Source organism: Oryctolagus cuniculus, chromosome 1 (assembly GCF_051225735.1).
Source record: "Oryctolagus cuniculus isolate XC-2025 breed Fujian yellow rabbit chromosome 1, ASM5122573v1, whole genome shotgun sequence".
Lineage (NCBI taxonomy): Eukaryota > Metazoa > Chordata > Mammalia > Lagomorpha > Leporidae > Oryctolagus > Oryctolagus cuniculus.
This window is the reverse complement of record NC_142867.1, coordinates 67681146-67702646: the sequence shown is the minus strand read 5'-3', so window position 1 is coordinate 67702646 and position 21501 is coordinate 67681146. Positions and strand designations below refer to the sequence as shown.

General features: G+C 57.6%; 1 long non-coding RNA gene across 1 annotated transcript; it reads left to right on the top strand.

The window, feature by feature from the left end:
* The first annotated feature begins 1492 nt into the window (after window positions 1-1492).
* LOC149128449 (uncharacterized) lies at window positions 1493-14479 on the top strand. The gene is made up of 3 exons (XR_016219015.1): window positions 1493-2628; window positions 5032-5297; window positions 12269-14479. It is a non-coding gene; the product is annotated as an uncharacterized LOC149128449 (long non-coding RNA).
* Window positions 14480-21501: the final 7022 nt, after the last annotated feature.

Below are 21501 nucleotides of genomic sequence, written 5' to 3'. Positions count from 1 at the left end.
GAGAGGCTGGGAGCAGCGCGTGTGCTCCGCTCACAGCCAAGGCTGCCTTCAGCGGTGCCAGCCTTCATCCTGCGCGGGGCTCTTTCGCGCCTACTTACAAATTGTGTTTTAAATGTTATACCCTTTAAATAATTCCTTTTAAAATAACTCTCCTGCCATTATGGAAATAATTCGTGCTAATGTCAGCTATTTTGGGAAAAGGATCATAAAGAACCTGTATGTAACCCAAAGGTACCTATTTTTGATCTTTTTTGGTAGTATTTCTTTTCAACCGTGTGTGTGTGTGTGTGTGTGTGTGTGTGTTCACATACAGCCAGACAAAACTGAGCTCTGACATTTTCTTCCTTCTCCCATAGTTCCTTTAACCCCAAGCCCTTGCCCATGCAGGCTGCTGGGGACTGCACCTGCCAGCCACAGCGCGGCACGGACAACACAGGTGGCACCCACTCAGCTTTGGAGATTTGAGGATACACAACACACCTGGAAGAAGTGACGAAGTCAAGATTGCAGGGCGCACCAAGACTGTTCCGGTGGGGAGACAAGGGAGAGCGGGAGATGTGGAGGGCAGCAAGGGCCCACGGAGGCCCCACAGCGTCTGCGGCTCCAGCTTTGGCCCAGGAAGAGGGCGTGTGGGACTCCAAGGGCAAGGAGAACTTGTGCCCACCTTCTCAGCAGAGCCCCAGGCAGGAGCAGGGGGTGTGTGAGATCCTGGCTAGCATGGCAGGGGCGTCTGAGGGAGGCCACGGAGAGCCTGGGGGCCCTGTCCCTGGCGGGGTGGGAGGCCGTGGAGAGCCTGGGGGGCCTGTCCCTGGGGCGGTGGGAGGCCGCAGAGAGCCTGAGGGCCCTGTCCCTGGGGCAGTGGGAGGCCGTGGAGAGTCCGCGAGAGTTCCCTGGCGGCCTCGGTTTACACACAGGGGTAATGACCCCAGTGCACCCGATATGTTGCTCTCTCTATCCTGTGGCTGCCGAAACCAGTGACCTCAAACCGGGTGGCTGAAAACAGCCAACATGTGTTCTCTGGCCTTTGGGAGGCTCGATGAACGGAAAGCAGGGTGTGGGCAGGACCGTGTTCCCGCCGGAGGCCCTCGGTCCCTGCCCCTGGCGCTGTGGGCATTTATCAACTTGTGGCCACGTCTTTCTCGTGTCCACCTTCCTGGTAGCCAACTCTCCATCTCTGTCTCCTCCCCCTGCCCTCGGCCTCTCTCACAAACTCACGTGGGATTGCATTGAGGACCCGCCCAAATAGTCCACAATCAGCGCCTCCTCACAAGATCCTTGTCTTCATCACAGATTTGACCAGAGAAGGCCACGTTAATCTCATGCCACGTGAGGTCCTGTGCATTAGGAAGGCATTGTTTTCCATGGGCCCCGGGGACCTTGCTGTCACCGAGAGGGCTGCCTGGAACTGAAGGGCCACGTGATTGGAACAGACCTGGCCAGGCAATGACCAGTGTGGACTGACAGCCAGGGCGCACACTAGCTGATGGCGCGGTGGGGAGGGGGGGGTCCGGGGGACATCTTCGTGGACAGATGACATGTGAGGACCCACCTGTAGGAACAGGGAAAAGGGGGCTGGGACACTCGGAAGTGAGATTATGTTTCCATTTCTCAGAATGGTGGTTCCTCGGAGAAATTAACTTCACCTAGAAAAATGAAACGTGTGCCACACCGGTTGCACACCCGAGTGGCCGCATCCCTGCGCCTGCACACCCCCCAAGCGGGTTCTCATCTCGAAATACTACTATTTCCTGGGCTGATTGTTTAACTTAACAAATGGCACCTTTCCATGCCACTGGCCATTCTTCCACGGCACTGGTTAGATGACAATCCCTGCCTGTAACGCTTCGTCCATCAGACACACAAGCCTGCAGCTGCACCATCCTGTACTTCGACAGCATTATATAAGCCGCCGAGAAATCCATATATTGATGAACAGGTGTGGGGAGCAACTGGGACTAGACTGTTACTCGAATTAAGACTTATTCTATGCATCTGCTCTCCCACAATATGGCGCTGGGAGAGGAGGAAACAGCTTCTACCCAGCTGCCTCTCACCAACTTGACAAGCTGCAGGACCTGCTCCTGATTGGAGGAGAGCAGCGTACTCGGCGTGTGGGTAGCAGAGTTGGGATTGGTGGAAGAGGACTATAAAGGAGGAGAGAGACAACATGCACCAGGAACATCTATCTGAAGGAACACCTGTGCAGCCCCCGAGAGAGCCGGCCGGCGGTGTGCCGCTCCCCCGCAGAAGTGGGGAAAGTGGCAGAGGGAACCGCCCTTCCACGGAGGTGGAAGGGTCGGTAGCCAACCCGGGAAGGACCAGCAGCAAACCCGGGGAGGGCCGAGCAGACGAAAGAACAACACAGGGTCCTGTGTCGTTCCTCCACGAAGAGGGGGAGCGACATAATGGTGCCGTGACTCGAATAGGAAGCCTAGGCAGGGTCCTGTGTCGTTCCTCCGTGAAGAGGGGGAGCGACAAACAGGGTGCAGGGTCGTTGAGAGCATGAGCTGTAATATAGCCCCAACGTTTGAAGTTGTTAAGTCATTAAGACCTGAAGTCATACCATCTCGGCCCCTGGACTTCTCCCGCCGTTCTTACTGATGATGGTGCTCAGGTCAGAAGCGTGGGGTAGGTGTCACCTTTGCCTCCTCCCTCTTTCTCAGGTCTGATCAGTTACCAGGCCCCGCCCACTCTGCTCAGCCACTTTTCTCCCCGGCCTGATCCTTGGCCTCTTCCATGGCTGCCCCCCTCCCTTGGGTTCCCCGCAAAGCAGATCCCGAGACAAGCACGTGGGCTACGTGGTTGGTTCTGGGGGCTGCTCAGGCCACGGGGACAGTGAGGAGAGCGCCCCCTGGAGGCTGCCAAGCAGGCCCCTGTAAGAGGCAGAGTGGGGCTGGAGCGGGAGGAGGGGGGCTGTGCAGGAGCGCTCAGTCTCCCACAGCCGGTGCGTTGGGCAGCCATCGTGGTGTCGGCAACACAGGTCGGTTGCCTGGGTCTCTCCTTTCCTGCTTGCCACCACCCTGCAGCCAGAGGTGCCCTGGAGGGACGCAGCGTCTCAGGCTGTGCAGGGCGGCAACACGGGAGCAGACAGAGGGCTGCGGCTCGGTCCCGGGCTTCGTCCCGCGTCTGTCTGCACTCGTCAACCCCTGCCCCCAGCAGAGCTGGCCTGGGCCGGACTGGCTTGAATAGGCCAGCGGGGTGGGAGCAAACCCGAAGACATCAGGGTCCACTGGGTTCCGGCTGTGTGGGAAAGGGTGAAGCCCCTCGTTCTGGGCGAGAGGGGGTGGGGGCCTGGAAAGCCAGTCACCTGCAGACCGTGGGGAGTTTGCCCGTGGCTTTCCCAAAGTCAGGGCAGGCGTGATGGGGTGTGGAGTTCAGCGCCGCTGCCGGTCAGTCACCTCGCACACACATGGGGAAGACCGCCAGTACCGGGAAGTGAATGAATAAGCCAGAGCCTCATGTGCCTCATGCGATCAGCTGAGCAAGCAGCAGTGTGGATGCCCATGACCTCCCCCCGGCAGCCCCGTGACTCCCCTCGCTCACAGGACTCTCCGCGAGGCCAGCGCGCACCCTTTTGGGCAGGTTTCTCTGTGTAGTCCTGCAGTCCTTTCTTGGGGCTGGGTCCTGGGGCTGTAAATGAGATTTCAGCCGCCAGAGGGCGCCCAGGTAGGGGATGCTAGCGGGAGGCAGGGCTCAGGGCTGTGACAGAGGGAAGCGTGGAGGCCGGGGAGGCCTGGGAGTCAAGGGGGACTTCCCAGAGGAGGTGGCAATGAGATAGGTCCTGACACATGATTAGAAGTTTGCTGCGTAGATACAGTGCCGTGGGTGTGGGGAGCAGGACGTTTCTTTAGCTCCGTGTAGGAAGCACCTGCTCCACGTATCAGTGCCCCCACTAGGTGTTAGATGTGTGAAAATGACAGACCCCACTGCTGAGAAGGCCGAGGCCCAGAGAGGCAGAGCAACATGCCCAAGTCACACAGCTCACTAGGGCAGAGCCAGGGCTGGGCTGCAACTCCCCAAGGACAAACCTTCCCCCAGCTCACTGCCCTCGCCTCTGGGCCAGCCCCCGACGTGGTCACACCTTGCTCCTGACTGCGCAGCACACACTCATGCTGGATATGCCTCTCGCTTCCCTGTGCTGGGCCTCACCCGCCTCTCAGGTCGAGGACACGAGCGTCTGCCCACCCCAGGCTGGGCTCCAGGCCAGGCGGAGCTGGGACAGGTTCGCTGAGGCAGCGGAGGAAGCCAAGCCTGAGCAAACCTGAACACCTCCGCTGTGGGGGAGCCGGGTGAACGTCAGAAAGCTGCGTGGCACCTGCAGATGGGCTGGGGAGAGTGGCTCCTGCCGGGGGAGCTTGGCCAGGGCAGGGCACGGAGGCTGCAGAGAGGGGCACTCCCGTGAAGGAGCCTCGGAAGCCACACCCACTCACGCGTTGGCTGCTTCTCAAGGCAGTCACATACACCTGCTCAGGTCCAAGGGGAGAGGACCTAAACTCCACTTCCTGATCGGCCGCAGCGTGGCCCCAAAGGGGCACGTGACGGGATGGGTGCTTGGCCTGGTGGTTAAGATGCTGGTTGGGGTGTCTGCGTTGCACGCGGGAGTGCCGTGGTTTGCCTGGGAAGCAGAGGTGATGGCTCAAGTGACTGGGTTCCTATCCCCCAGGTGGGAGACCTGGATTGAGTTCCGGGTTCCCGGCTGGGGCCCTGGCCTAGCCCTGGCTATGGCTGGCATCCAGGGAATGAACCAGCAGATGCAAGACCTGATCTGTTTGTCCACCTCTGCTTCTCAAGTACATACAAAAGTAAGGCAACTTAAAAAAAAAAAAAAAAAAAAGCCCGCGGATGGGGATTGCTGTCGCACAGGTCTCTGGGAAGCACGGCCTTGCACAGCCACCCACCCCGCCCCTGTGTCTGCACTTTCTTTGTGGTGCTCCTCGCACTCTCCCCCTGTGTTTGCATGTTTCCCTGTCCCTCCCCGGTTGGAGTTCCTAAAACAATGTTCCTCTCTTCTCCCCTAAAACGAACAAAAAGCTGGCTCAGGAAACCTTGGCAGCCGAAGCCCCGGGCCCATCTGGAGCTGATCAGGGAACGGCGCGAGGTGCGGATCACGTTTCGTTCCTTGCACAGTGATGACCGGAGGGCCCGCGCAGCCTGTGAACGGCTCTTTCTCCGTCTGCGGCGCAGCTGTCACTGCTCAGGTTTCCCCTGGCAGGGGCCAGGGTCGGAGGTCGCTCTCCTGGTGCTCGGCTAACCACTTCTGTCCACAGCGGCGCTGTAGTAATTCATTCGCCTTTATGGTAAGTCTCCTTACAAGTGGTAAGGCAGCTCCATCACATTTCACATTTTTTTTTTCATTGTCTTGCCCTTGTGTGCATCTGTTTAAAAACTGTTTAAAAACATGTTAGAATTGACTTGAAAAATTCCCCTACATATCTGCTGGAACTTCTGATTAGAACAATATGGATACCACGTGTTAATTATTTTTCACTGATAACTGATAATTCTTAAATCTATGAATCTAAAATATCTCCCCATGTTAATTTATTATTGAATTAGTTGTTTGGGAGTGGGCAGAAAGAGTGCCCAGTTGCTGGTTCACTCCTAAAATTACCAGACTGGCCCAGGCTGAAGCCCAGGGCCAGGACCTTATCCCATGGGGTGGCAGCATTCCAACCTCTTGAGCCATCACTGCTGTCCCCCCTCCTCCCTGCCCTGTCTATGCCTTAGCGGGAAGCTGAAGTTAGAGGTGGGGACTGAACCAGGCCCCCTGCTGTGAGCTTTGGCATCCTAACTTGTGTCTTAACGCTAGGCTAAATGCTTGTTCTCTCCCTATTTTTAAAAGATCTACTTTGATGCTTTTTTTTTTTAAATAAAACTTACAAATTTTCTCTATAAAAAAACATGCTTGTCCTTTGCTAAATTTGTTTCAAACTGCAATTTAGTTTTTGTCACTGCTGTAACATATCTTTTACACAACTGTATTGGGGGGGGGCTGGCATTATGGCATAGCAGGTAAGGCTGCTGCCTGCGATGCCAGCATCGCGTAAGATCACTGGTTCAGGTCCCCGCTGCTCCACTTCCCATCCAGCTCCCTGCTGATGGCCTGGGAAAAGCAGTGGGAGATGAACCGAGTCCTTGGGCCCCTGCACCTGGAAGAAGCTCCTGGCTTTGGCCTGGAGAAATCCCTGCCATTGTAGCCATTTGGGGAGTGAACCAGCAGATGGAAGACCTTTCTCTCCCTGTCTCTCCCTCTCTGTAACTCTTTCAAATAAATAAATAAATCTTATATATATATATATATATGTTTGAACCTTTTGTTTCCAGTATATAAAAATGCAACTACTTTGTATGTATTTATTGTATGTTCACCCGTCTTGCCAAGCTCTTATTTTAAAGTGTTTGTAGATTCTATTTAGACAGTAATATCATGTGCAAACAATGAGTTTTGTTTTCCCTTCCGTAACTTAATACTTCTCATTTTTCCCCCTTATTTTATTATGCTGAAAGGACCTGCAGGCCAGAATTCAATAGAAGTTGTAAAAACAGGAATTCTTGTCTTGTTTGGGATTTTAGAGGACTTTTAAACAAACGACTCCCTGTTGACTATCATGTTTGCTTGAGGGGGGCAGTTCTGGAGTTATTCTATACGAAGTAAAGGACACTTTTGTCTCTTCCAAGTTTGCTAAGAGATTTTAAAACTCAGGAGTGAGCACTGAGCTGTATCAAGGCCTCTATTTTCCATCCATGATTGCTGGAGTTGAACACGGGGGAAGATTAGGTTTGGCTGTGAGTGACCAAAAAACCCAGAGCATCAGTGGCTTCCGTGGGAGAGGAGTCAGCCTCCATGTCACAGATGGGCCTGCAGGAGGCGGTTCGGGCAGTCGGGCAACTGCTCAGGGAGTGTCCTGTGCCTGGCTCCTCCCGTTCTGTGCTCGGCCACTTTGCCAGAGAACTTACCCTGTGACCCTGCACGGCACCACTGCCAGTGCGACCACATGGCTTTGGGGAGCCGAGGGTGTTGGGGGCAGGGCACAGGGCTGGCAGCTGCCCGAAGGAAGGCAACCCAAGGCTGGCCTCTGAGACGTATCTTACATTGTTTCAAATATATTAATTAATTTCATTTATTTGGAAAGGAGGGAGACAGAGAGAGAGAGACTCCTACCTGCTGGTTCACTCCCCAGATGCCTGCAATGACCAGGGCTGGCCAGGCGGAAGCCAGGAACCTGGAACTCCGTCTGGTCTCCCACGTGGGAGGCAGGGACCCAAGCACTTGAGCCATCACTTGTGGCCCCCCAGTGTGTGTGTGAGCTGACAGCTGGAGCGGAGAGCAGCGGCGGGACTTGAAGCAGGGCACTCTGAGGCGGGAGCCTGCGGCCTGGGCAGCGGCTTGCCAGCTGTGCCAAGTGCATCTTTTCTGGGAGTTTCACTCAGATGTTCATGGGTTCTAGAAACTTACTGTCTCCCTTTATTGCGCTGCCTTTGGTATTGGTACGGAAGAGTTCCACAGATGAGGTGCTCTCTTTCCTCCAGGCTCCCGCCGTGCTCGTATGAAGAACCCTTTATCTTGGAAGCTTGATTGTGGTAGACTAAAAAAAACCCACGATTTTAAACAATTTCAGATTCACAGAAAGCTGCAAGTAGAATGCACCTCGTTTACTTTCCCCTGGACACATATTTTCATGTTTCCTACAAGCAAGGATGCTCTCCTACAAGGCCACGCCCTGTCCATCAAAAGCAGATGTGAGCACGGATTCAGGGGCCGGGGTTGAGACGCAGCAGTTAGGCCACCGCTTGGGGCACCCATATCCTGGCTCCTCTGCTTCCAGTCCAGCTCCCTGCTCGTGTGCCTGGGAGGCAGCAGATGCTGGTTCAAGCGCTCGGATCCCTGCCAGTGGGAGACCTGGATGGAGTTCCTGGCCCCTGGCTTTGGCAGCCACTTGGGGAGCGAAGCAGTGGATGAAGGATCTCTATCCCTCCCTGCCCCCAGCCGTCATTCTGCCTTCCCAATAAACACATTTTTGATGACCCCCTCCCCTGCCGGATTCACAGTTGTAAATTCTCCTTAGTAGCCTTGCAGGTTTCTGCAGGTGTCCCTGTGATGTCCTTCATGGTTGAAGGAGCCAGTTCAACTCTGGGTTGTTGGGGCAGGTGTTTGGCCCGGAGTTTACAGTGTGGGGGAAGACCTGTGTCCCACACCAGAGGTCCTGGGTGTGAGTCCCAGCCCGGTGCTGGACTCCAGCTTCCTGATAGGGCAGACCCTGGGAGGTAGCTGTGATCACTCAGGACTCTTTTTTTTTTTTAAAGATATTTATTATATTTATTTGAGAGGCAGAATTACAGACAGAGGGAAAGACAGAGAGAAAGGTCTTCCATCCACTGATTCACTCCTCAAATGGCCACAATGACCAGAGCTGGGCCGATCCGAAGCCGGGAGCCAGGAGCCAGGAGCCTCCTCCAGGTCTTCCCACGTGGGTGCAGGGGCCCAAGCGCTTGGGTCATCCTCTGCTGCCCTCCCAGGCCATAGCAGGGAGCTGGATCGGAAGAGGAGCAGACGGGATGGCGGTGCCCCAGGGGGAGGGTTTCCCCACTAGGCCACAGCACCAGCCCCCACTCAGGGCTCTTGCCTCCCGTGTGGGAGACCTGGATTGGGTTCCTGGCTCCCAGCTTCAGCAGGACCAGCAAGAGGGAAGTCTCTCTCCCACGAGAATAAACTTTAACAAAACGTGCTGTCATGCCTCTGTGCCTCCGTCTCCTGCAGACGGCAGCGGCTCCTCTGTGCCTCCGGGGTTCCAGGTCTGGATCCCTGAGAAGGGCGTGGGCCTCCTGGTCCGCAGAGCGCCCTTCCGTTGTGGTTTGACTGAAGTTCATTCAGGCTGGGGCTGGGGTCTGGACTCTCGCAGTGTTCTGCCGTGTTCTCACGGCACCCGGTTAGGTACCCTGTGACCCCCCGATCTGTGCCAGTACCCGCGATGCCACTTGGATCACTCTGGCCGACTTGGCCTGGCTTCCCTGTAAGAAAGGGACCCCTTTTCCATGCGTCATGACCAAGAATCCTGCGGGGAGGTGGTCTGCATAAAGATCCCACCACACTCTCGCCCCGGCGCCGACAGCTAGGTGCAGGATTTCTGACGTTCCTCAGTGAGTTGCCTTTGTCATTTGTCTTCGTGCACAGAAGCACCCCAGGCTTGGCTCCGGGAGCCCCTGCAGGTGACTTCCGGGTCTCGAACACAGCCCCCCACCCCCTTTCTTGAGCTGCATTTTATTTGCCTTCTGATGACGCAAGCGGCTCCAGCTCACCATTGCCCCTGCCAGGAATTGGCCATTTCTCCAACAGGCCCTGGCTGCTTTCTGAGGCCAGCGTCTCAGTGCTCATGGTTCCTGGCGTGTTGCTCCCAGGCCGTCTGCAGTGGAGAGCGCCGAAGAACATCTGTCTGGAATATCACCAGTCCCACCGTGGCCGCCGGCCCTGAGCCAGCCACAGGGTCCATTCCACTTTCCTCTCCTGCCATACTTGAAGTCCCCTCGCAGCATGGGAAGCTGGCTCCCGTTAGCTCTAACACACTTGCTTTTTTGATATGATGTGACAGTCTGCTCTGTGTGGATGCCCACATAGCCTGGCCTTCACCCCAACACCCCAGGACATGCCACCCCCTTGCAGCCCCATGGCCTGGTACAGGGCAAGCAGATGGAGGGTGACATATGTGGAGCTGAGGCACCCAGGCCTCAGGCTTGCGCGAGTGATCCCGGCTTAGGACATTCAAGCCATATGCTATGAGAATGTCTGCATTTTTCAATTGTCCGAAAAGGATGGCGTTTGCAGTTGTCAGTGGCCAGGAATCACGTGCTCCGTACTCCTCATCTAAACCTTGGAAGTGAGAGCAGACATTCAACCCAGCAGTTACAGGTGTCCCACAGGCGTCCCACAGTGGAGCGCCTGCGTCCAGCACCAGCTCTGGTTCCGGAGCCCAGCTTCCTGCTAATGCAGACCCCAGAAGGCAGCACTGAAGGCAGGAACCCATGTGGATTGTGGTCTGGTTCCGGCCTTTGTTCAGCCCCTGCTGCTGTGGGCATTTGAAGAGGGGGTAGGGACTCTGTCCATCTCTCTCTCTCTCTCTCTCTCTCTCTCTCAGTTTCTGTCTCTGGCTCTCAAATACATAAAATTAAAAAAAAAAAAAAAATACGAATGAAGAAACCCGGAACCTCAGGAAGAGACTGGGACCGCCATCTGGAGATCCTCTTCTGGAATGTATGTGAGCTCCTGTCCCCGTGCTGGCAGGGTTCCCCAGGGCGGCTGAGTATTCTTGATGCCCCTGAGTCATTATTGGGCACACTGGCTGTTGGGGCACTGAGGCCCTGAGCTGTGTGATTCCAGACCCAGAAGTGTGGGGACGTCTGAGGTTCATGGCTGCCCTTGCTTCCGCCTGCCAGCGTGCCCACTTCCCGCTGTGGACGTGGAAATCCCCGGGTGAGACTCGCTCCCGTGACACCCTGCCTGCCCCATCCGGCTCCCCAGCCATGGGCCCTGCCCTTCTCTCTGCTCCTCTGCCTACAGCTGGGGCCTGGATCATGCGGGGGGCCCTGGCAGAGCCCAGCCCAGGGACTGACCAGTGTCCCCCGCTTTGGGTGCCCGGGTATCTGCTGTGCCAGCCGGGCCCTCTCCTCTCCCACCTGTCTCTCCCCTTGCTTCTTCCCCCAGCGAGACTTCCTGCCAGGTTTCCTTCCTCCAGGTTTCTGGGTCCTTTCGCTCTCTCTATCATCTTTATTTCCATCCTGACGCTGCCACTGATCTGCTAGGCCTCAGTTCTCTCATCAGGATGATGGGGGGAGGGGTGAAGTGGTGATTCTCAGGCCCCTCCTGGCTCTGCCTCGCGACCAGGCATGCAGCCTTTGCTTGGCCACTTTTCCATCTGCTCCTGGTGGGTCACGCACTCTTTCCTCTGCCTGATTTTCTTGGAGTCTCTCCACCTCCTTCCTCTGTCCATGACTTGATTTCCCTCTCTGAAAATCCACTTCTTTTTTTTCTTTTAAATAATTAATTTATTTGAAAAGCAGAGTTAGAGAGGGAGAGATAGATCGTCCATCTGCTGGTTCACTCCCCAAATGGCCACAACGGCCAGGGCTGGGCCAGGCCAAAGCCAGGAGCCAGGAGCTTCTTCCGGGTCTCCCATGCACGTGCAGGGGTCCAAGGACTTGGACCATCTTCCTCTCCTTTCCCAGGCCATTAGCAAGGAGCTGGATCGGAAGTGCAGCACCCATATGGGATGCCGGCAGTGCAGGCAGCAGCTTTTCCCCTATGCCACAGTGCCAGCCCCCTGAACATCTAATTCTTGTCTCAACTTTTCCTGCTTTGGATCTCATTCTCTTTCTCTGTTCTGCTGCTTCTGAGTCTGTAGTCTCAGTCTCCCACCCTTCTCTCTGGCTTCCCGGCTGCTCCCTGTCCCGTTGACAACTTTGAGTTCTTTTTTTTTTTTTTTACAGGCAGATTGGACAGTGAGAGAGAGAAAGGTCTTCCTTTTGCCGTTGGTTCACCCTCCAATGGCCACCACAGCTGGCGCGCTGATGCTGGCGCACCGCGCTGATCCGAAGGCAGGAGCCAGGTGCTTCTCCTGGTCTCCCACGGGGTGCAGGGCCCAAGCACTTGGGCCATCCTCCACTGCACTCCCTGGCCACAGCAGAGAGCTGGCCTGGAAGAGGGGCAACCAGGACAGAATCCGGCACCCCGACCGGGAATAGAACCCGGTGTGCCTGTGCCGCAAGGTGGAGGATTAGCCTAGTGAGCCGCAGCGCCGGCCTCCACTTTGAGTTCTGTTTCTCCTTCTCATCCCATCACCACTTGATCACCCCCCACCCCCACACCTGGTGCTGCTCCTCTGTTCCCGAGACCGGTGTCCCATGGGGCCACTCACTTCCCTATCCTTATTTGGAGTCCCCTGTCCCATTTGCACCCTGGCAGAGGACTGGGAGCTGGGAGCTGGTGCCCCAGGACTCCTATGCGAGCCGGGTTCCTCTGTGATGGAAACAGGCGCCAGGAGGCTGGCTCTGGCTCACAGAAAGCTTGGAAAGTCAGATGCTGCACTCAGATGGTGGAAATCCTGGCATGGGCCAAACCCAGAGAGCCAGCACCAACTCCACAGGCAGCCTGCCCCAGGAGTGGGCCTGTGTGCATGCACACGCACTCACACGCACACACACCCACACGCACCTTGGCACGAGTGCCAGAATGGCTGCTGGCACCCAGCCTCACCTAAAGATCCCTTCCTCTCCTTAGGATCTGCTCCAGCCTTAACTGCAAGCTTCCGGCCTTGGTGACGCCTTTTCCTTGTGGCTGCAGATCAAGGCTCTGAAGGGAGTAAGAATTCTTACCCACCGTGGACTAGGAGCTGGCTTAACCCCCATCCAGCCCGCAGGCTCTGCACCTGGTGCTTTCCAGCATCTGGATCTAACAGTCGGCTACTGGGCCAGGTGCACCTGCCACGCCAGGCAGACCTCACAGCTGCCCCAGGAGGCGGGCACAGATGTCGTCATCCCTTTCACAGATGAGGGGGCTGCAGCCGAATGTCCAGCCCAGCCCACGCCGGCCCTGCCCTTGTTGTCCTCGGCTGGGGCCGAGGAGGCGACCAGTGGTGTGAAGGGGTGAATCTCGCCAGCTGGATTCTGGACAGGAGGCTCCCGCAGCAACTTGACTGGGGGGCTGGGCCACGTGCTGCGGGCAGCGGAGGGGCTCAGCCCACTGTGGGCCAGCGCTCTGTGGTCCCAGAAGCATGCCGGTGGCCCCGGGCGGCAGCAGTGGGTGCAGACCAGGTGCGTGTAGGCCCGCCCCATTCTGCCCAGGCCTGCAGCAGCCCTGCAGGTTCTGGACCCTGCAGCCGAGAAGGAAAAGGACAAACCGGAAGTACCGCCCCCTCTCCCGCAATGTGGGCTCCCTCCAGCCTCCAGCCGGCCCTCGCGAAGCTGGGGGACCGGCTCGTAACCGGAAGCCATCGCAGTGCCCTGCTCCGGGCGGGCCCCAGTGGAGCCTCCGGCTTCGGGAACGCAGGTTGGCCTCCTCGCTTTGTGACTGAAGTTGTGTGGAACCCGGCTCATCTTTCTCAGGGCGCTGCCCCACAAGCCTGTCCTGAGGCCGGCGAGCCAGGCTGGTCCCCAGGACAAGTCCCCGGCAGGGCTCAGGAGCGACAAACACCACGGCCAAGAGTCTGCCTCCAGCAGCGGCCACGCTGGCGCGTTCACGGCATGGGGAGTGCGAGTCAGGGGCCGGCCGAGCGTGTCCATTTCCCACCGTCACCTGCACCTGGGGCCCCGGGAAGTGTGGGGCTGTTAGGTGGGCATTCGCTTCCCACGCGGGAGGCCAGCCCCTGACCTCCCACCCCCTCCCTCAAGCTTCCTCAGTCCCCACTTTTGTTCTGAGAGCATTTCCTCCCCTCCCACAGACGTCACCTTAAGGTCCCCAGACCCCGCCCTTCCTGCCCACCTGGCACCGCTGCGTGGCCGGGGCCAGGCACAAGGCCTCTCAGTCTCCAGTGCCTGCCCTGGCCCGTGCCATGGTGTCTGAGGCCTGGTTATGGGAGCTGGGGTCTGTCCCGAAGCCCGTGCTTTTTGTCTCACTCCCGCGCCCCGTGGACTCTGACCTGGTCGTCTGTGTCCTGAGCCTTCCACCTGTCAGGCCCAGCTGTGGCTTCAGGCAGCCCCTCCTGCTGGAACAACTTTAATACCTGGAAATGCAAATGTAGGCCCATTATTGGTGCCCTGGCGCCCTCTGCTGGACGAAGACTAACATATCAGCCTGAGACCACACCAGTGCCCTACCATTTCCTTTTCATCCCTCCGTTCGCTGGCCGGGACACCGCGGTCTGGCTGTGTCCTTTCACCAGCGGTCACCACTCCCCAAGACAGTCTCTTCTGCTGGGCTCCTGGCAACTCCATCCCCTGACCCTTTGGGCCTGGGGAGGCAGCACTTCTTCCCCAGCACTGCCTCACGTTAGGGCGATACTCCCGTCCCCGCTGCCACCGTGGGCTGTGTGGACAACTGCCCCCAGAATGAGCCTCATCCGAGCATTGCCCTCACTTCCTGCTGGGACCCTGACTCCCCGAGACTTGGGCTCTCACAGCCGGTGTTGTGGCGCAGTGGGTTCAGCCACCGCCTGTGATACGAGATCTCCTATCTGAGCCTGCTGCTCCGCTTCTGATCCAACTCCCTGCTAATGTGCCTGGAAAAGCAGCAGAAGCTGGCCCAAGTGCTTAGATCCTTGCCGTCATGTGGAAGACCTGGATGAAGCTCTAGGTTCCTGGCTTTGGCCTGGCTCAGCCTTGGCTGTTGCATCCATTTGGGGAGTGAACAAGCAAATGGAAGAATCTCTCTCTCTCCCTCTCTCTCTCTCTCTCTCCCTCCCTCCCTCCCAGGATTCTGGGCCTGTGTGGCTCAGGGATGAGCTTCCTGCTCGGTGGACAGGAAGCTGTCAAATTCTCATCCATGGTGACATGGCACAAATGCAGGTCGGATGGCGGATTCGAGGACATCAGGTGCCGATGGCACTTAGCTCCTGTGGGACCAACTCTGATTATGAAGACGGTGGAGGCAGCAGGCTTCCTACGTCCCAAGAGAGCGTCCAGACAGTCACGTGTCACTCAAAAACTCCAGTGGGCGATTTGTTGTGCAAGCATCACAGAGTGCACCTTCACAAGCCCAGGCGGCACAGGGACTGGGCGCACGGGACAGACAACCGCACAGGCAGTCCATTGTCGCCTGAAGGTCACAGGGGACACCCACTGGACCCAGGGAAAAAGAAAGCTCCCGTTCTGACCGTGACTGAGAAGGCGTGAGCGCAGCGGCTCTGTGAGTCCCTGCCGGAGCCCCTCCTGTCCTGTAGGGGTGGAAGTGCAACTCAAGGCCAAAGCAGGCTCTGCCGGTGAGGGCTGCAGCCTGGCAGCTCCCCAGCCCTGGCCTCTTACACTAGAACAGGAGCACTGAGAGGGCGGGGCTGGGGCCCCAGGACACGGGGTGGGGTGGGCGTGGCTGTGGGCGTGGGCGTGGGGAGGATTGTGGGAAGCCGGGGACCGGCTGGGAATCTCCAATCTGCAGATGCCCCTGAGCCGCCTTTTCCAGCAGAGGCAGCCCCTCCCCTCGTGTATGAGCGCACCCCCTCCTCTGCGTAAAAGCCTTTCGGGGGTGGCACCTGGAGCAGCTGTTCACAGCCGTAGCCCATGCTCCTCGGAGCACTCCCTCCAGCCCAGCCAGGAGGAGCCTGAGGCGGGGCGGGGTTTCCAAGGGCAAGGATGACAAGGTTGGACTGGGCCAAGTTCACAGGCATGGGTGACTTGGGGGTTCATGATTTGACTCGACATCTGGGCGTGGTTTTAATCACTGTGCATGACGGCCAGGAAGATGAGGTGACGCGTGCAGCCTTGGTGGGAGACCTCCTGCCAGAGGGCGCGAGGGGTCCAGGTCCCATCCTGTGGCTGCTGTCCCGGTCCAGAAGGAACCTGCCCCCGGCATAGTCCCCAGCCCAGAGGGTGGAGCCGCAGTGATATGGTGTCTGCCAGAGAACCATGGTGCTGAGTGCCTGCCTAAAGGCGGGAGGGAGGCAGGGGTAGTGCACGGTGTCCCCGCGTGGGGACTGCTGCAGAGGCCTGGCGGATGCTCGGGAATAACCACGGCTGATCACAGGCTCGGTGGTGAAGCCAGGGCACCTGCCGCTCCGGCTCTCGTCACTGCCTTGGGCCCACACACCCCCGCGCACCTGGCCTGCGGCTGTTGGCCTGGTAAATAGTTTTTCTTCCTTCCCTCTTGGGTAAGCAAACCAAAAGTGGTTTGTGGGGCGACAGTAGGCCGTCACTGCTTTGTCCCCGGAGTGAGGCCACCTCTCCAGTTCTCTGTCACGGTAGCTCAAAGGGACCTTGGGCCAGCTTGACACCCCGTGGAGCATCAATGGTGGACTATGCGATGTCACTTAGCTCCCCGGAGCTGTGGTCCAGGGGGTGGCGGCGTCCTCCGCAGTGACCCAGGGCAGAGAGAGGGCGACAAGCCCTGCCGGAGCTTAGGCACTGTCACACGGTGACCTTCCTAGGGTTTCAGTTGGCCTAGAGCTGTGCTGCGAGGGCGAGGCCTGGCACCTGGGGCCACCTGCCACAGGGAAGGGGCCGCAGTGCCCGATGCGCCTGATTGGAGGTCGCAGACAACGTACAGCAATGGAGAGGGCGTCCCCGCCCCACCTGTCAGGTGGCCAAGTGGCTGCTGGTTTTGAGTAGAGCCCAGAGCAAGAAAGGCAGGGAGCAGACCCCGGCAAGCCGCCCCACCCCATCCATCGGCCCCCCCATGGTGTCTGCGGCCAGCAGAGACCTTGTGGAGCCTCCTACCAGGCCCAGCGGGAGAATCCCAGTGCAGACTCCTGAGTGTTAAATAAAGCTCCAATGTTTTCTGTGGACAACTGTGTCCATTTGAAAAGTGGCTTCTGACTTGCTCCCAGCGTTGGTGGAGACTGAGTGTTTGTGAACACCAGAGCACCAGCAGAATTGTCGCTGGGCCTGGGTGTTATCAGACCCACTGTGTTGTAAGGTTAGACATGCAAAGAAGCTTGCCAGTGGCAGCCCTAAGGCCTGGCAGGAGGTGGAGGTCCCACAGAACCTGCCCCTGCTTTGTGCTGTTTCTCCCTCACTCCACACCCGTGATTCTGTGGGGAGTTCCTTGTCACAGGCTAGGAGAGGGGGAGAAGGTGCTGGCCTGTCAAGGAGGGACAGCATCATATCTGGCCACCAGCCAGCAATGGACAGCAGCTGCCTCACAGCCCCAACCAAAGTTGGCCCTAGGGGCCAGCATTGTGGTTCAGCACCTCATGACTGGCATCCCATGTGGGCACTGGTTTAAGTCCTGGCTGCTTCACTTCCAATCTGGCCCCTTGCTAATATGCCTAGGAGGCAGTGGGCAACAACCAGGTGCTTGGGCCCCTACCACCCACGTGGGAGATCCGGGTGGAGTTCCTGGCTCCTGTCTTCAACCTGACCCAGCCCCAGCTGTTGCAAACATTTGGGGAGTGAACCAGTGGAAGGAAGATCTCTCTCTCTCTCTCTCTCTCTCTCTCTCGTATATGTGACTTTGCCTTTCAAATAAATCAAGAAAATCTTTTCCCAGGCACATTACCAGAGATAGGAGGTGGAGCAGCCGGGACTTGAACAGGCACTCATCTGGAATGCCAGCCTCACAGGAGGTGGCTTAACACGCAGGGCCACAATGCAGGCCCCTAATACATGCATTTCATCCCTCTCACGCCACAAAAAAAGCTGGGCCTGCGATACACATGGGAAAGGGAACTCTTCCCTGGGTCAGAAATTCAGGTCGTCTGTCTGGTCGCTGCCCACTTAGGGCAGAAGGAGAGGCAGCCTGGGTCCTTCTTTACTTTAGCCCTTGGGCAGTTTGCCTGTCTGGACAGCCAGCAGCCTTACATGTTTAAAATTGGCATCCATGAGGCGTGGGGGAACTCCTCAGCATAGGCACAGGAGGTGGGAGACACATGCCCCACGCAGTGCCCCATTGGGCATGTTGGCAACAGAGGGAGTCCTAGATGCTTAGACAGGGAGCAGGACCCGCTGTCAGCTGCTCCCCCAGCCACCCAGTGCTGTTCAGGCCAAGGCAGCCATGGCAGCCAGGAGGGAGACAGCAAGGGGGCCCTCGGGCACGGACTTCCACTCACCATGGCTCACCCGGCTCCTGCCACAGCCGTGTCCAGTGGGACAACCGCAGAGGCTGGCACTGAGCCACAGGCAGGCCCTCCGGCCAGCTGCCTGGCGGCGGCTGATTGGCTCACATCTCTCCCCTGGACCCACGCTTGTTCTGCTCCCAGAGGCCCAGCGCTGCCTGCCTCTAGCTCTGCCTGCTGTGGTGCTCTGGCCACAGCATGGTCCATGGTCCCACCCAGAGGGCCTCTGGGTCACTGTGGTGTCCCTGCACTTGCCTCTGCCCGGGGAGCTGAGCAGGGGCTCCCCGGCTCCCCCTCGCCTGCCTCAGCAGGAGCGCCAGGCTTGACAGAACTGTGGAAGTCTGTCTGAGGTGCAGGCATCGGGGGGCTGGGAGCCAGAGTACCCCACAACCAGTGGCCAAGGGTGCCCTCCTTGTGTAGTGGGGAGGCGCAGGTGGAGCTCACACACTCACCAGAACAACGTCTGCCGCCTGTGCCCATGGCCTTGGCCTCTGAGGTCTGGAGCGCCTGGTTCCTGGGGGGAAGGGCTGCCCCTCCAGGGAACACGGTGCTTTTTATGATGAATTAGAAGATGGGGCACCGGCATCTGATATGGACGCTGGTTCGAGTCCTGACTATTCCACTTCCAATCCAGCTCTCTGCTATGGCCTGGGAAAGCAGTAGAAGATATGGCTCAAATCCTTGAGCCCCTGCACCTGAGTGGAGACCTGGAAGAAGCTTCTGACTCCTGGCTTCAGATCCGCACAGCTCTGGGTGTTGCAGTCATTTGAGGAGTGAACCAGTGGATGGAAGACCTCTCCCCCTCTCTCTCTGGCTCTACCTCTCGACTTTCAATATAAATAAAGTAATTCTTTAAAAAAAAAAAAAGAAGAAGAAGAAGAAGAAGATGGGAGCTCATCTTGGCTGTTTGGGCTCCTCATGACCCTACCTGAACTGCAGGAGAGAATGCCGACTCAGGTCTCAGAGATGGAGCCAGCGATCGCAGGGAAGTTGGTTGTTGGCCCGCGATGGGGGCAGGGAGGGCTGTGACCAGAACTCAGCATATGAGCTGGGGAGCCCCTGAGGATTCCCCGGTCCAGTGCTCCTGGTCAGTGGTGAATGGGACAACCTGGTCAAGATGAAACACTGAGGGTGAGGGGAACATAGACCGGATACTTGACGAAGGGCACTCTGGTGGCTGAATGAGACCCCCAGCAGCTGTGGGGATGGGGCGATGGACTGTTGTGTTCGTCATTTCTTTCATGTCTGCTTCCTTTCTTTGTAAGATTTATTTGAGAGGCAGAGTTACAGAGAGAGAGAGGGAGAGAGAAGGAGAGAGAGAGAGGTCTTCTATATGTTGGTTCACCCCCAAATGGTCGCAATGGCTAGAGTTAGGGTGATCTGAATCCAGGATCCAGGAGCTTCTCCTGGGTCTCCCATGCAGGTACAGGGGTCCAAGGACTTGGGCCATCTTCCACTGCTTTCCCAGGCCATGGCAGAGAGTTGGATTGGAAGTGGAGCAGCCGGGACTTGAACCGGTGCTCATATGGGATGCTTGCACTGCAGGCGGAAGCTTTACCCACTACGCCACAGCGCTGGCCCCTCACACCCACTTTCTTACATAAAGAATACCAGTGGTGACTAACGTAGGTGCCAAGTGCTGGAAGGCGACGGACCTCACCTTGCTGAGACGGCAGCTGGTAGGGCTTGGTGCATCCTCAGCTTCCCCAGATGAAGGACAAGAGCCACTCCGGGAGGCAGAGGTGGATGGCGACAGATGGCTTCCCTTTGCCATCTGGGTCATCTTTCCACCTTTCCCTGCTGAGCTGTGACCCGGGAGGGAGGCTGTTATGGAAACATCAGGAGACTTCTGGGCTTGTTGGTGTCTGGAGGGGTTTGGCCCAAGAGAGCCCTGGCGGATCAATGGGAGACAGGGTGAGGTTGGGTATTTATTGCCATGCTGCCACCACGTTGGGGTGGGTGTCCTGGGCAGGCTGTAGTGACTGGCTGGCTGGCTGACAGTGACTACTGTCATGACCATTCCTTCCCTTGTCCCCTGGGCTCAGGGATGGGATGAGCTCAGCCACTACTAACCCCGGGTTAGGGCACCACCCCCCACACCCTGGTAGCCTTTTGGCAATACTTCCTTGTAAGTGATTGATCCTGGTCCCCCCTGCCATCCGCTTCCTGCTGGGGTGCTGACCGGAGCACTCAGTCCTGGCTCTAAACAGCCCCCTTTGCTGTTTGACTCCGGGGTACTCGGCACGTCCTTGAATCACGGCGCCTGCATCTGCTTCAGTGAGTGTTCAGTGGCGGCGGCGGTGGTGACGAAGAGGTGATGATGAGTCACAGGGCTCCTCACTCACTGAGTCCTTCACACTCACTCCCGCAACCCCGTCAGGTGGAGCTGTGTAACACGGACAAGAACCTGAGGCTCAGAGACACTAAGTGGCGTGCCCAAGGTCCCTCAGAGTTCCCTCGGGGCTGCTGTGCCAGCTGATAATAGCTGACGGCTCCTTCTGTGCTAAGCTGTCCCCATGGTCACCGCAGCCCCCGTGTCTAAGAACAGAGGCTCCTCCTCAGGGAGGCCATCACTTCCTTGTCTGTTACACAGCAGACACCCGTGGCTGGGATGCTACAGGTCCTCATCCACTGGCAGTCCTTTAGGTGAGAAGGGACGTGTATGAGCTTCCCAAGACAGGGCTTTGGATCAGAGAACCGGCTCCTGCACAGAGCAAGGCGGCATGGGAGGGAGAGGGCAGGAGCTGGGGTGGCTTGCCCGTTGGCAAAACCATGATGTGTGTACAAAGCACACAGGGAGACCTGAGTTCTGCTTCCAGCCCTGACCCACTTCCCCGAGGAATGGCACTCAAACCCCTGAACGTCTCCAGGCTGCCCGTTTCTCTCACTCCTACATGCGTGTGGTGGACAGACTCTGAGTGGTCCTGGTGTCCATCCTCCCTCCCTCCCACCCCACCCCGAGTGTGTGACACTCACTTCCCACCAGCAGAACGTGGCAAAGGTGGAGGTGTTCTGCGAGGTGACAGTGGGCTCCATGGCCTCTGCCCGGCTGGCAGCCTCCCTCTGTTGCTGGCTTTGAAGACGCAGAGCTGCCGTGAGTCCTGCAGCCCACCCAGACCCTGGCAGAGTTGGCGGGTGGGCTGGAAGCTGATCCATCCCTGATTGGGCCTCCAGATGAGACCCAGCCCCATAATGCACTAACAGAGGGCCAGGCATTTGACAGAGCAGTCGCAGGGCTGCTTGGGACACCTGCAACACCTAAAGGAGTCCCTGGATTCAAATCCTGGATCTGCTCCCAATTCTAGCTTCCTGCTGATGCACACCCTGGGAGGTAGCAGATGATGGATCAAGTAATTGGGTCACTGCCACCCACCTGGGGGACCTGGATGGAGTTCCCAGCTCCAGGCTTCTACGTGGCCCGGTCCCACCTGTTATGAGCATTTGGGGAGCGAACCTGGAAATGGGAGTTTCTCTCTGTGTGTCTGTCTGTCTCTCATTCTCTCCCTTTAAAAGGTTGACCTTGGCAGAACATTTCAGAAAAGGTCCCGGCTAAGCCATGCCAGACTTCTGACTTACAGAAATTGCGAGATAATAACAAGGCATAGCTTTAAGTGACTACGTTTGTGACAGTTTGTTGCACAACATGGAAAACTGACACAATGAATGGGTTTTTAAAGTGCTGGGCAAGGAAGGAAAGGGCAGAAGACTGAAGGCTGAGGAGGATATGGTGATGTTCTACACCTACACTACTAACTGATATTACCATCACCTTCCAAATAGAACAGGAACCCACGTACACCCACGGCCTGGATTC